This window comes from Silurus aristotelis (genome assembly GCF_946808225.1).
Source record: "Silurus aristotelis genome assembly, chromosome: 8".
Lineage (NCBI taxonomy): Eukaryota > Metazoa > Chordata > Actinopteri > Siluriformes > Siluridae > Silurus > Silurus aristotelis.
In genome coordinates, this window is record NC_139581.1 from 19,046,770 (window position 1) to 19,063,208 (window position 16,439).

Here is a 16,439-nt window from a genome sequence, read left to right on the forward strand (position 1 = left end):
ATGCTGAAAAAAATGGAAGAAAAAAGTGTAGTGACACCAAAAATAAAAATAATCTGTTTTACAGAAATGGGAAATAGATGCAAATTAGCTTTTTTTCTTCTGACAGCTAATCAATTACATAAATATTATAAACTGGCAGTGATAATGCACCAGTAAGTTTTTCGCAAATTTAATTGTACACGTTTTAGCTTTGTCATAACTTTGGAAACTGATTAGCTAGACTTTCTACAGAAGGATTATCCTTAGCCCTGCTCTCAATATTCCCCTCTCAACATGCTCTATAGTTCCCAGCATGGGTTGTGTTGCTTTCTTTGTTGTGTGTTTTGTTAATCTCTTTCTGTTCTTGTTTATTATGACATGTTTTTTTTGTTGTTTCTATTAAAATCCTATCTTTGCCTTGTCCTGTCATTTGTTTGTTACCTCAGTGTTTTTATGGGTTCTATAGTACAGTAGTTGGTTAATTTGAATATGTACTTCATGTTGTGTCATTTTTCATTGAGAAATCTTATTTTCTATTATATAGCAGCTATTTCCAGTCCATTTATTGATTGTATAAGTGTTCTAACAGTGCAGACATTTAATATGACAGCACTAACAAATTCTACAGCATATCTTTTTGTTTGCTTGTATTCACTAGATAAAAATCCAATTCTATCAATTTTTTAAACCATCACTCTAATTCTATTACCAATTTTTACACATTCACTTGACTCCTACAGGCTGTCTGGGTGTGTTACATGGCATCAGACAATGTTCTCACTCTTGTCATTCAATGAAGCAAAACAAAACAGGAACAATTTTTCCATATTACTTAATATTAACCTCTTGTTTATGGACCTGCTATGTTATTAACTAAGACTAAATCACCTAAATCACCATTATAATGAATTCCTTGTTTTATTTGTTGTTATTTCCGCGTTTATACTCTCTACTATTTAACTTTGCCTGCTTGTGTTTTCACCTTTTCCATGAACTCTGATTTTAATTCTTGAAGTCATCCCAGTAATAGCATTATTGACACTTACCAGTTTTTGATTAAGGCTCAATGAGGTCCTATAAGATCAAAAAGCTGCCTATTTGATGAAAATGTTTTGGCCAAAATGGTACATTTTCCCTCAGGCCCAAGAGTATGGATTTTACAGCTTGCAAAAGACACCACTGGATTACTGATACACTGTAAACTTTCATTCCAAGCATCAGCACATCAGTAAGTAATTTGAGCTGTGTCAGTATTCATGTGTTTATAGATAACTGTTATTAATGACCAGGTATGAGATAAGCTATCTACTGTAGCTACCAAATGATTGAGAATAATCTTCAATGTGAATAATTGTTGTAGCTATAGAAAGATGGTTAGATAAAACAATTCCAGTATGATTTACTATCACCGAAAGAATACATAAATATACAGATGTTTGCACATAGAAAAAAATACTCCCTTAGCAGTTAGTTAGCAGTTAGGACAGTTAGTTTCTCCAAATATTCAGGTGAAATATTTTGCCATTATTCTTGTAAAACATGTTCCTCACTAGCTGGAGATTCTGACCTTGTGATTCAATTAAAAAGGATTTAGATGCGGTGACTGGGCAAGCCATTCCATGATAGATAACACTTCAGCTGACTGTCTGTTTTGTAAATAGGGCTTATGGAGCTTAAATGTATGCTTTGGGTCATTATCTTTTTGTATGGTAAATTTGGTTCCAAAATAGCTGCAGTCCAGATGAAATTGCATTGCATTGCCATTTTGGTTTAGTATTCCTTTTACTTAGAATGAGTCTCCAACTTTCCCTGCTTCAGAACAACTCCAAACCATTAAGCTTTCACGTCCATGTTTGACTGTAGGGGTGAGGCAGTCTGCAAGCATATTCTCTCCTGTTCTCTATACATATGTTTGAGGCAGAAATGTCAAATTTGGATTCATATGTCCACAGACCTGTCTTTCAGTCATTCACTGTGCATAATCATAACTAAAAAAAAAAGGCACGGTGTAATAAAAGGTATTTCCAAACTTTTGACAGGCCTTGTATCTAATAGTATTTAAGTTACTATACATTTTCTAAATAACTATTAATTTCTATAAATATCCTGTGTATATGCCATCTAATACAAGACCAAACTCCTGCTTAAAGTAATAATAGGTCTGAAGCCAACTGCTGTATTTGCTTTGACCTTATTGAAGGTCAAAACCTGGCCATCCATATCAATCTATAGCAGTCTGAAAGCAATCTTTTTATATACCTCTAGACACCATAATAGAAAAAAAAACAGACAAGGTCCAGCCTGGTTCAATTTTTAGTTCTGCTTTTGATTTCATGCAGCTATTGTTTCAAAGCCAGCAAAACTAAACCTATAATATCATAGTAGGACATTTATTTCATTCTCAATCTCAAGCTCCTACTTGACACTCTACGTGTCAGAATGATTCATTCACCTAGCTGTCATGACATGCGCTAATGACTTGTTCTGCTGTTGTTGCTCTGAACACAGATGTCGGATTTCCACTACAGATTAGAACCAGACAGGGTGAAAGAACCAGACACTAGCAGGGTGATGTTTCATTTCCAGGTTAATATGAACGCTATTATTGTGATCTTCTGTATTGTAATCTTTTTTATTTAATAGTGGGATCTAATTTAATGATCTAACGCACAACCAAGATCATCAGCCACAGCAAGAATGCTTCACAATATATTCATGAGTAATCTGTCAGTAATTTAGTGTGTATCAAGGCAGCATGACAATGACAAAACATTTGCAGTACTCAGACAGCTCCCTATCTGGCTATCATTTGCCAAGTCATCTAGCTGAGCATTTTTACCCATATCATCAAATGGCACATTTGCTAAACATTCCACTACAGAATGACAAAATTGCACAAAAATGATCAAAATAAGCTTTTTTTTCCTGCATTCGGAAGGAGGGAGCTTTTATAGACCATTGCCTTTTGTACACTTAAAGACGCCACAGTGAATAATTGTTTTTTTTTCCTAGTGCAAAACAAGTTGTAACGTAGAAAATAACCAGAATGACTAAGCAATCAAATCAAAATGTAGAATGTGTCTGAGACAATCACAGACTAGGAGAAAATACTTGTCTGTGTGTATATGGGTCTCCTGCCAATCTTGTTATAGACTTTTTCCCATGCCCATTTGGTCCAGCACATGTCAGTTTGTTTAAATAAGAAAAAAGGGGTCTTGTATGCACTCAGCACAACCAATAATTTTTGTTCAGAGGAAAAAACACAACTTGCTTGCTCTCAAAAAAAATATAAAAAATAAATACATTTCCTGTTTTTTTCCCCCTAGCACTTTGGGCCAAATTCTTTCATACCTGAGTAGGTAATCGGCATTCTACAAATGTTAATATCCCAATCTGGGCTTTATTTTAATAAATAACTTTCGTTTAGATTCAGCATTCCATTGGAAATCTAGTTTTGGCTCAAAATTATGCAAAAATGGTCGACAGTCAAAAGAAGGGTTTAAATAGAAGAAATGGGAACAAAGATTAAAAAAAAAATACACATAAAGTTAATGTGTCAGCCAGGCATTAAAGATTATTTCCAGGCGTGTGAATCAATTCAAACAGCATAGACACAGCTTCAGTCTAATCACTAAATTGAAAAAAAAAAAAATTGATGTAAAGGACCCATTACAACAGCTATAAATTTTCTGAGGTTTATTTACACATAATAAATTGGTTTTCTTCAATGCTGTGCATCAGAGTGCTTGTTCCTAATGCTGCAGAAAGCATCTAAATATGCTTTATGGCGAAATGAACTGAATTACAATGTACAAATCTTAAATTATAGCTTATGCACTTACAAAGAAAACTGATTTTTCATCACCCATGAGTAATTAAATAGTATAAATAGACATGATATCTAGCCCAGCACTACATTATTCAAAAGTTCACAGTTTGTAAATACTTTGCTAGCACATTAGCAAAAAAAAAAAAAAAAAAAAAGAAGTAGCACACCATACTGAATTTGCATTAAAATTAACAACAGAGACAAGCAAAGAAATAATGATGAGCACCAAAGGAATTTATGTGTGATTATAGTGTGGTTCCTGTTTTAAAACGCGGGGTATTTCTTCAACAACAAAAAAGCAGGGAAAGCCGAAGCTGGGCTATTTTCCCAGCCTATACCCCCCATTGCTCGTAACAAAGAGCGCCAAATAGAAACATTGGCCCTCTGCTGGGTATTGGGACAGAGTGCCAGACACCAAACCAGCAGCATGAAATCAGACATCAAACTATTAGACAGGGATCACCAAGAGTTGAGCAAAATCTCAGAACTGGATCGAATTACAGAAGGGAGTGGTGTTAATCTGGTAAAAATAACACTTTTTTTTAAAAGGTGTTTCCCCTAGCTGTAGTGCATTTAATATTGGATGCAACACAGATTAATGGTAAATAGCTTTAGCCATGGATGCTACCCTCTCGAGCCACTTAGCATCAGATATACTCGTAAACTTTTCTGGCTATAATCTTGCAATCTTATGTGTATATGCATGTTCATGCACCAACAGGAAAATCAAACTTCACATCATAAAGCAGTGAGCTTTGCAAAGCAAGATAATCATTGGGGTGGAAAAAAGCTGCAAGTCATCCCATGTTTAACAGTCATTATTGAATATTGTCTGAAGCAGTCATGAGTGCAGTGGAGATTATCAAGTGTGTTTGCTGTAGAGCAATAGAAAAAGGGTTTTGGTTGGTCAGATGACTGCTTCTTGTGGAAATTGCATCATTTCCAATTCAGTCTGGATACTCTGACCTCAAGACTGATTTTGGACATTTATGGCAGAGGGAATTATAATCATTTTCTTTGCATTCACTAGCTGCAAACCTGGAGGATGAGGTTGAAAGGTGGATGGTGGACAAAATTGAAAGCAACATGGAACATAGCAAACATTCCCTTTTTTTAATACTGGCCAAAAAAAAAAAAAAAAAAAGCTGCTTCTCCATAAATTACAGCAGTTTCACTCTACCAGGGAATGAACAAGAAGTAACTCTTGCCTACTGCCATCTGACTATACAATGAGTCAGCTTATTGCTACAATATGTGTATATTGTACGATAGACATGTCTGCTGACTTTGCATACTTAATTAATTACACTTATTGCCCCCCGAATTTTTACATAGTGGCAGTGCACATTCATACTTACACACTACTAATTTATTTGTGTATGACTTATGACTACTATAAATTTTTTCGGAACACACAACCACAACTGGTCATCAAGTGTCAGTTTTATGCACCAGTAAGAAACACAAGCATGAAAACGTCTGCAGTGACAGATTTAATACAAATCTCTCTTGCAAAGTCTAGAACTCTGATTTGTGCGACTAAATGGCAAACACTGATGCATGCTAAGCCATGAAACCATGTAATGCAGGAGAAATATTTTGTCTTCGCCACACACACACAAACACACACATACCCTTTTCATTTAATTTCTTATAAATCATTCGCCATATATTCTGATAACGCTTCCTCTTACATCATTATTACAATGTGTCAGAATATACCAGGAATAATTCATAGTATTCCATAACAATGCAGTTGAAACAGCTTTATGCCGGAGTAAACAAGCGAACAGATCACAATGCATGGCGAAGCTTATCCCATCTATCCTCATTCTTGTGCAAAATATGCTGAAAAAGACAAAAGCTATCAAGGCTCTGCGATTGAATGCACAACAGAGGAAAGGCGCTCAGAATATTTCACAATTAAGAGTGTAAAAGGCATTTATAACATCGAATTGTAATTCTATTTGCTGTTCTCTTATTATTATAGTTATAATTAAAACTGGAATCAGTGTATACTTCCGACGTGGGAACATTAACCTTTTCTATCACTGGTCCAATGTTGTCTGATGTCCTGTTTCTTAACTGTGCGTCATCTCTATTTAATCAAGTCGAGTGGCTTGGCCGTGCAGCTAATGGATCATGGTGCCACCTACAACTGCATTAACTACTAAATAATATGTTTTTTATTTTTTTTTTAATTGTTTGATGGAATCCAACTGCAAAACTCACACCAGGGAAGACATGAGTGACTGGGTGACACATTCTTAGCCTTGTTGTCTGAAAATCGGCATTTACAATAAAACAAACCTGCACTCCTCTGGCTAGCAAAAACATGCTTTTGAAGACACTCCATGCCCCATCGCTGTGTTTATTTATGTTCTGGTTTCACAAGTGTGAAATACCTCTGCTGCAGGGTAAGGTGCAGAGGTGTGCTATATTTTTTTATTTGACAGAACTAACACACACACACACTCACACACACTTAACAACCGTTAAGGCTTTAGTAAGCATTATTGAGACATACTGATGTAAGACTTTGTCTTCTTATCCCCTTCCGAGCCTGCATCCATTTAAATTGACATTCATATGCAATTTTGGTATAAACTATCTACTAGTTAACTAACTACTACTACTAACTAATTTAAAAACAATGCCTTGTCACTTATTGATTTCTAATCAACCAATAGCAATGATGCATAAATTCATTTGAAAAAACATCAGTCATTACATTAGACAGGCACAGCCTACAGACCAGACAGGAGGAGGAGCCAGCGCTTTTTCTTTTACCTGGATTTGTCATGTTATAGGACTGAGAAGGGTTAAGACAAATACAAGCACAGCTACAGTAAAGAGAGAATAAAAGAGCAGGCAGATACATGCAAAATGAGATTCCAAAAAAACAGGAAACAAACAGAAACATTGTGGTATAAATGCAGACACAAATCAGTGGTTAAACTCAAAACAGGTCCTGTGTGGAAGACAACCAAAAACAACATGGGACTGACACTCAACATGATTCGAAAACCACCCATGGCTACACAAACACAAAAACGCAGAAGTGCGCCACAGCGCTGCTTGGTGATACAATCTGACAGTTGTTTACTAATTTATGTTCATGGTAGCCTCATCAATTTTTATTATATTCATAAAAGGTTCATTTATAGATTTTTTTTATTTTCAATGATTAATTGATAAATATCAACAGGAATCTTTATGACGTAGTAGGTAGGTTGTGAAATTGTTGCATGCATTTCTGAGGTGAAATATGCAATATTAATATTTTATTAACTTTCATTAATTAGTAATTATGAATTTGTTAATTATATTTCCTGAGTTAGGGTTTGTGTGTGAATGTTATGTGTCTGCATGTGATTCCTTATAGTACTTTATTTAAAATACATGCCTTACATTTTATTTATAATAAAGCTGAGAAAATTTACCATTTAAAGAAAAATTTTATGGCCACATCAACTGGCATGGAGGCAGCCAAAGGCCAGGAATTTGTATTTTTTTTTTAAATAAACAACTGCAGAACAACTAATTAAGTTAATTGGCAAAAGGTCAATAATATGATTGGTTAAAAAAAAGTCTTACATTGGCAATAGTCTCTCAGAATTTAAGATGCTCACAGGGTCACCAATCTGTGAAAAACTGTCTTTAAATTGGGGAAAAATTTCACAATAACTTTCCTCAACATCAAATTATGACTTTTTAAATATCTCATCATCTACAGTAAATAATATTAAAAAATCAATATTGGATGCCTGTGATCTTCGGGCCCTCAGCTGGCAGTGCGTTAAAAACAGGCATTCTGAATGATAATGGAAATTACTGCATGGGTTTAGAATCACCTCCAAAAATCCTTGTCTGTGAACACATTTTGCATTGTCATCCTCAAATGCTGGTTAAAGCACATGCAAAGAAGGCATATGTGAACATGATCCAAAAAACACCATCAGTATCTTTGGTCCAAAGCTCATTTAAAATGGACTGAGGAGAAGTGGAATCATGTTCCTGTGACAAGACAAATTAAAATTTGACATTTTTCTCGTATACCATAGATATGTCCTCTGGACTAGCGAGGGGAGGGATTATCCAGCTTGTTATCAGTGCTCTAATTAAAAGCCTATATCTCTAATGGTATAGGGGTGCATTAGTGCCTGTGGAATGGGCAGCTTGCTCATCTGGAAAGGAACCATCAATGCTGCACATTATATACAGGCTTCAGAGCAACAAATGCTTTAATCCAGGTGATGGGCTTTTCAGGGAAGGCCTTGCATAACTTAGCAAGACAAGGCTAAAATACATACCGCATCTATTACAATAGCATGGATGCATAATAGAGGAGTCGGGGTGCTGAACTGCCCTGCTTGCTTTCCAGACCTTTCACCATTTGAAAACATTTGGCTCCAACTTTTTTGAGACGTGTTGTGGCCATCAAATTCAAAACTTCAAATTTTTTTTCTTTATAATGGTACATTTTCGCATTTGATATGTTTGTGTCTATTGAATCATCGATAATCATGCATTCTGTTTTTATTTACATTTTACACAGCATCCCTTTTTTTGGACTTTTTGGAATTGTGGTTGTAGATGAACAAATTAATAAACGAATGATTTAATATATAAAGGAATCACGCATCATGCAGAGATTAAGACTGGTGTGGTAAAGAAGTGTGGTAGATATTTTTGCCAAGAGCAACCTCCACAGACCTACTATGCAGAACTTTACGATATAAATTATAGCACCAAGCGCAAAAACAGCACAGGATTAAGGATAACGAATTTTAAATAACCTGTAGTGCATTTGAAGATGCGTAACTGTCTCAACGCTAAATCATTTACCTCAGAAGCAGGCTTGAAAATGCTGATTTATATTCAAATCCACACCTGCCTCCTCTCAGCTTTAAGAAAGGCCAGCAGAATACTTTTAATTACAATTCTTTTTACTAGCTGAGAAAAAAGGCAAGCTGAGATGACAAGTGTTTTCAAGGTTAGAAGTAATATGTAACATCATGTGCTGTATTGCACCTGAAAGACCTGCGGATTTCTCTGTATAGCCATCTTGGCAAAAAGCCTCATTCACAACTAAACAAATATTACACATCTCACAAGCAGCTGTGGAAAAAGCTCTATACTCTTCTTGAGAAAGAAAAATAGAGCTGTTGGTAGCGTTGAAATGTTAATTTGCAATTTCTGAATGCACATTTATTATTTTAATGAAATGATCAGTGTTCAAAATAAAGCTGCTTGTTTAAAACCTTAAATCAAACCCTCTTTTAAAGCTACAGTGGTGTGAAAAAGTGTTTCACACCACCTGATTTCTTATTTTTTTGCATGTTTGTCACACTTCAGATCATAAAACTAATTTAAATATTAGTAAAAGATAACACGAGTGAACACAACATGCAGTTTTTAAATGAAGGTTTTTATTATTGAGGGAAAACAAAATCCAAAACTACATGGCCCTGTGTGAAAAAATTTTTTCCCCCCTAAACCTAATAACTGGTTGGGCCACCCTTAGCAGCAACAGCTGCAATCCAATGCTTTTACACGCTTTTAAGTAGGCCCATGATGTTGCCATCCCCCTAGTAGAGTGGGCCGTTAGACCCTCAGGCGCCTGAGAACCTTTGTATTCATATGCTAGAGATTTAGCCTCAACAATCCAGTGGGACAGCCACTGTCTTGACAACGTCTTCCTCTTGTAAAGAGCAGCCCAAGACACAAACAGCTGATCATTCTCCCTGAAGCCTGCTGTTCTCTTGACATATGTATGGAGAGCCCGCACTGGACACAAGAAATTCAACCTCTCCTCCTACCGAGAAGAGAATGGAGGAGGGTGGAAAGCCGAAAGCTCTGCAATGGGACATCTATAAGAATAATCCATTACTTTAGGTACAAACGCTGGGTTATGGCAAAAGGAAACGTTCGAGAGCCCTGGGGCAAACTGTAAACAGAATGGACTGACAGACAGGGCTTGCAGCTCGCTCACGCGCTTAGCTATTACCACAGCTACAAGCAGCGTCGTTTGAAGAGAGAGTAATTTCAACCATATGCCATCAAATGGCTTGAAAGGGTGTTGAGAAAGGGCCTCCAAGACCATAGACAGATCCCACAGTGGAACCATCTGCCTAGACACCGGCCTCTTAAAGCGTGCTCCTTTCATAAAATGACTTATTGAAGGGTGTCGACCTGCAGGTTAGTTGCCAAACCTGACATGACATGCAGAAATAGCTGCTAGATAAACTTTCAAAGTAGAGAAAGCTTTCCCTTTGTCCAGAAAATCCTGGAGAAAATGTCTCCCACTGAACACTGGAAAGAGACAATGTGACTATGGCCACACCACTCTTCAAAGACTCGCCATTTATTGTTATAAAGTGTGCAAGTAGATGAGGCTCTGGCACTATGAATAGTGTGTATAACTGATGGGGGTAAACCTGCCACACTCAAGTTCCACCTTTCACGGGCCAGGCCCAGAGACCTATCCTGCCTGGGACTGCAGGTAACTCCTTGAAGGGGGTGGCCATGGCTGATCTGACAGCAGTTTAACTATCTCTGCGACCTAGTGTCTGGATGCCCAGCGTGGAGCTATCAGAACCAGTGACAAGCCCAGTTCCATGACTCTGATTAGAGTTGGGGAAATCAAGGTCAGTGGATGGAATGCATACAGAAGGACGTTCGGCCATGGGTAGGCTAAAGCATCCACACCCAATAGTGCATTTTTGTCCTTTAGAAAGAAGTACAGAGCACACTGAGCATTTTCTCGCAAGGCGAAGAGATCTACGTCAGCCCGGCCGTATCTCCGCCATATCTGCTCCACCACTTAGGTGTGCAGCTTCCATTCCCCATACAGTCGGTTTTCTCTGGACAATAAATCTGCACCCCTCTTCCACACGCCTCGGACATGAGTGGCTGATGGATAAGAACCTTGTGTCACACCACATTATCAGTTTTCTTGCCAACTAATGCAACTGGAGGGAGTGTACGCCTCCCTGCCTGTTGATGTAAGTGACCACCGTGGACTGTTTTCACTAGGACATGTTGGCCCTTTATGAAGGTCAGAAAATGTTTCAGCACTACACTGTCAACAGCTCCAAGTAGTTTATATGTCCCAGGATTAGCTGTGGAGGCCAAACGCCATTCACAGCTCTGCCCATTAGCGTCGCTCCCCAGCCCACTAGGAACGCGTCCGTCATCATAGTAACTCTCGACTATAGTAACTATTCTGAATCCCAAGCTGTAGAGATGCGTGACCACGCTCTCTGCATCCCTGATCGCTCGCTCTCTCGATGAGGAGCATATCAGATAAATTCATATCCTGTTGTTCCTCAACGGTAAAAAGAGATTTGCTGAAAGTTCTCGGCGCTAAAGACAGTCCGAACTAAATGGTTTGAAACTCGTAGGAAGTGCCTCTGTGTGCAAACCTCAGATATGTTCTGTAAAACGAGTAAACAATTATGTAAAAATACACGTCTGATAGATCGAACGTTACAAACCAATCGTTTGGACAGATCGACCAACAGAGCACTTTGTGTGTCAACATTTTGAATGAGTATTTCCTTAGGTAGTGAATATGGAGCAAATCAAGACTAGTCACAACACGTTAGTCTATCGATATTCGCAGTGGAGTTAACCCTTCGAAGGCTTCGCCTTGACGTGTGACACTATACCGAGTTTCGCAATGTCACTCAGCACGATCCTGTATGACTGGTCTCGCGTTCAGTGGCAGAATCCAATGATGGCCCGCACAATGAACAGTTTAGCAAAAACCAGCAGGAAAATGGATGTACTGAGAGAGCTTGATGTAGTCACTCACAAAAAAAAAAAGCGCAAATGATATTGTAAGGGATTGTGATATTGCTTCGAGCGTGACCAGCTACGGAAGCTCCTATGACACCACGTCTGTCTTGACAGACAGGTTAACCTGTCAAGACAGACATGTTGTCATAGGAGCTTCCGTAGCTGGTCACTCCAACTACATGAGTTCACGAACAGATGGCTGGATATTCTCCTTTAGGATTTTTTGGTAAACAGCAGACTTCATGGTTCCATTTATCACAGCAAGTCTTCCATTTCCTGAAGCAGCAACAGTCCCAGACCATCATGCTACCACTATATTTTACTGTTGGTATGATTTAATGCCAGACGTAATTGGACATACACCTTCCAAAAAGTTTAACTTTTGTCTCGTCAGTCTACTGTTAGGCGAGAACAGAGGCAGAAGCCGAAGTGAAAGCAAACAGTGTTTAATAACATAAACAGGCAGTGCCAACACAAAAATACCTGCGTGAGCAGGGAATATCCAGAAAATCAGAGTCCGAGTCAAACGGCACGTAGCGGGGTTGAGCAGCCGCAAACACACCAGCACACACGCGGACGGGCATGAACATGCAATAACGGACAGCGAGTGTGTGTGAGTGAGCGGTTTATATGGAAGCCGTGAGTGATTGCGTGATGCGCTTCAGCTGTGCATGATTTGCGCTGTGAGCTTGGGAGCACGCAGCGGCAATGACAGTCTCTGACGGAGGTGTGGCAGGTGGATTCCTGACATCTACAGAGTATTTTCCCAAAAATCTTTGGGATCTTCAAGATGTTTTCTGGCAAAACTGAGACGAGCCTTTATGATTTTTTTGCTCAGCAGTGGTTTTCGTCTTGGAACTCTGCCTTGCAGACCATTTTTGCCCAGTCCCTTTCTCATGGTGGAGTCATGAACACTGACCTTAACTGAGGAAAGTGAGGCCTGCAGTTCTATGGATGTTGTTGTGGGGTCTTTTGTGACCACTTGGATGAGTCTTTGCTGTGCTCTTGGAGTAATTTTGGTCGGCCGGCCACTCCTGGGAAGGTCCTCCACTGTTCCATGTTTTTGCCATTTGTGAATAATAACTCTCACTGTGGTTCGTTGGAGTCCCAAAGCTTTAAAATCTCTGCATGATTTCTAGCTTTTGAGGATCTTTTGTCTACTTCACTTTGTAACTCTCACTGTGGTTCGCTGGAGTCCCAAAGCCTTCAAATCTCTGCATGATTTCTAGCTTTTGAGGATCTTTTGTCTACTTCACTTCGTCAGGCAGGTCCTGCGTGTGACAGTAATTAGGCCTGGGTGTGGCTAGAAAAATTAAACTCAGGTGTGATCAAAATAAGAAATCAAATACTTTTTCACACCACTGTACATGAGCACAAATATGTTTGTTATGCACATCTTAGTGGTTTTACTCACAAGTGCTAACTAGTTCTGGCATTTAACTTCTTTAAAGCAACAAAAAAAAAAAATCCCCCTCCCACATTTTAGACTGCGACACAAAAGGGCTGACATGAACTATGGCACAAAGAATAGGGAGAAATCATCTCTTATGGTTCTCATCTGAAAGTCAACACACTGAAGGGAGTATTCGTTTTTAGTGTCATTTACTTATCTTTACAACAGTACACCAGTAAAGCTCAGTTCTTTTTCCGTATATATCTCCTGCAAAATCCAGAAATCCAAAAATGAGCTGTGGGACTTAAAGTACTTGTACAGAGGATCAACAGCTGTAGCTGAGGTTACAGGAACTTTCTTCAAAGCGTCATTTGTCAGTGCTTCAGGAATGATCTAGACATACCTGATCTTCACGCTCCCCTTTACGAGTAGGGAGTTGCTTATAAAAGTTCCTGAGAAAGATCAGACACTGTGGATGTAACCGAATTTTAAAGACATTGTTCAGCTTGAACAGATAAAAAATACTCACAAAAAAGATGTAAATACAGATACAAATATGAGGCATGCTATTATTATTATTTTTCTTTGTCAGAAAGCTTCATCTCGTATGGACTAAAGGTTTGAATTTGGACTGAGATTCAACAGCAAACAAAAAAGCATGGTGGCTTTTATTTTTATGTGGTCAGATGGCCTTGATGCCATTGTGACAAAGAAAGCCCATGCTCATTATTGTGAATATGCAGGAACTCTTAACTGTCTCACCGTGCCATGGCAGTTTAAATTAGGCTACTAGTGTGTTTTGAAACCAAATCGAGTCGGTGGGCCAACACAATCAAACGAGTTGAATTTTCCAGAGCATGAAGACATAGCTAGCAATGCTGTTTTCCAGTGTTTCATATTTGGTGTGTCCAGAGAATAGTGAACCCTTAGCATTAGCATTACAAATCAATACAATGTACCTTCATTTAGGAGTTAATAAATAAATAATTCAATCATATTTATTTAAACAGGCAGGCTAAGATTATTAATATTGTTTTTGCATGACAATTATGGCCAAGATGGCCTCAATATTTTTCTCAATATTTACTGTATTAAACATACAGAACTTAAGCATTGCCACTTGCACATAAAGTTAAAATGTACCAAAATTGTACATTGATGTGTCAAAACATTGATCGCAACATTAAATCAGGTTAAATGGCTGAGAGCTACAACAGTCACATGATTCTAATTTTGGCTCATCAAAAAAGCTCCAATCATTGCATTGTTTTGTCTTCATCCATAACTACAACAATTCAACAGGCTTCCAGTGAGAACTGCTGTTGATACCTATTAAGCATTTAGATAAGATCGTACACTCTCAGCTGTCAGTACTCAATCAGGAAGTGGTAATGCACAGGGAATACAGAAGCAGAGATAAACAGGTGCTTGTTACTATTCTCTCCCACACTTGGCATCTTCAACAACAGCGCAGCAGCTGAAACATGTAAAGAGACGGCAACATGGTGAAACCAAGGTCTGTGGAAATCATAAACTCAAGCTTGCCTTTAGTAAACATTAAGCTACACTTACAAATCTGTTACAGTAAGAGAAAGGATATACGATATTAGCTGAGCACTAATCTTTTATTGGTCTCACATTTTTGTGATTTTTTTTTAAATATTATTTTCTTCATATGAAGAGCATGATAAGGCACAGCACTGAAATTAATTCAATTTCAACCAAGTGCTGATGCTTTATTGGTCTCTCAGGAGGCCTGTTTGGACTCTGGGGATTTGTTACTCAGTCGCTTCCCTGACAAAGAGTCATTAAAGCATCATGGCTCGTACTGCATTGTTTCTCATGAATGTTCAAACAAACACACAGACTTGCTACATACAGACTGATTTTACAGTGAACACGTAAAGCATTGATGTCACATCAAACAATGGTAGAGAAGAAAGCAGGGGAAAAAAGCCTAACTATTACATCATTGTGAGGAGGAGAAGTTGCAGAGGACAAGCGAGTAATGACTGAGTGTCTACAACTGTGTGTGAATAACAATGTCCTATTTTTATGGTGTGCTTCTTGCAGTGAGCAGCTAAAAGAGAGTGCTGAAGGGCAGTTATGGAGACACTGTCCTGTTAAGCTTGATAATAAGTATAGTATAGTATATGTATAGTTTTCTATCTTCTTTTCTATTATTTCCATGAACAAACACCATCCAGAATTAATACTTTACAGCACTCACCACTCGGGCATATTATCTATTGACAATAAAGAATAGTCAAAACTAGTTTAGGTTTTCTTTTTTTTTTTTTTTTTATGATCACTTCTGTGTGCATGTGTGCAGTAAAAAATATTAGGTCACTTGAAAATTATGATTCTGTGCCTGTAAGCAAATCTTGGACAAACAGATCTTGGACAAACATTCACTGACCACATGTTTGTTATTATGATGTCAAAACAATATGCAAATGTTATATATTTTACCATAAATTATGCAGTTACCTGATGCACCATCAACAACATATAATTCTCAATGCCAAGTAGAAAAGGTTTGTTTTTTGTCCTAAAAGCTGCCTATGCAGTCACTACCAACTCATGTCCATGCCATCAATAAATATACATTTTAAATAAGGCTAGCATTAGCCATCTGTTAATGAGCTGCCCTTTTTTATTTTAATGCCTCAACAACGTGGAATAACATAAAGGACATTCAACACTTAAAACTTCCTCTGCACCTTCTCCTGTTGTAAACAACCTTGCTTCTGTGGTATTTTTTTGCCATTTCTGTCTCGCTTAATTTTTCCCCTTCATTAATAACAAGGACATAAAAAAACCCAAGACGATGCTCAATTGTTATTAGGCTTAAATGGGTCACACAATTACAGTAGATAAGAATGACCTAGAGCCATAAGTCCTACCAGGGGCTGAAATGAGCTTATGCTTAATAAAACATAACATTACTTTGCACACTAAATACGTTTATATTCATTTTGTTCATTCAGGCAGCAGGACAGGACTTGGTGGAGAGGGTGGTACAGAGAGAGAATAGGTGTATTGGATATGGAGAAATACAGAAGAAAAGGTATATAGATACAGTATATTATCCCATCTCAATAGCTCAAATAATGAAGTTACAGCTAATTCATTAATAGTCAATAGTTTTATTATAGTAAGATTAAGTTCACTTATTTCTGTTGAGTTTTTTTTTTTTTTTTATAAAAAATTCATGAATATATACCAAATTCTAACTAAAAAATATAAATGCTTTCTGCATGTTTGTATTAGTATTTCACTTAAAATCTAATGCCTTCTTTAGATTTCGAACCAGCACCTGTGATTTAACAATATTTTCAATAACCAACAATTTTTCATCACCCTGCTTGTGTATGTTGATCACCCTTTAAACACAAAGCATGTTCCTGACATGGACTGTTTAAATTTCATTTA

The 16,439-nt window shown here is 37.7% G+C and overlaps 1 protein-coding gene across 3 annotated transcripts in view; it reads right to left on the reverse strand.

Moving 5' to 3' along the window:
- grik4 (glutamate receptor, ionotropic, kainate 4) overlaps positions 1 to 16,439 on the reverse strand; it is a 454,114-nt gene that overhangs the window by 194,805 nt on the left and 242,870 nt on the right. The window lies entirely within an intron of this gene.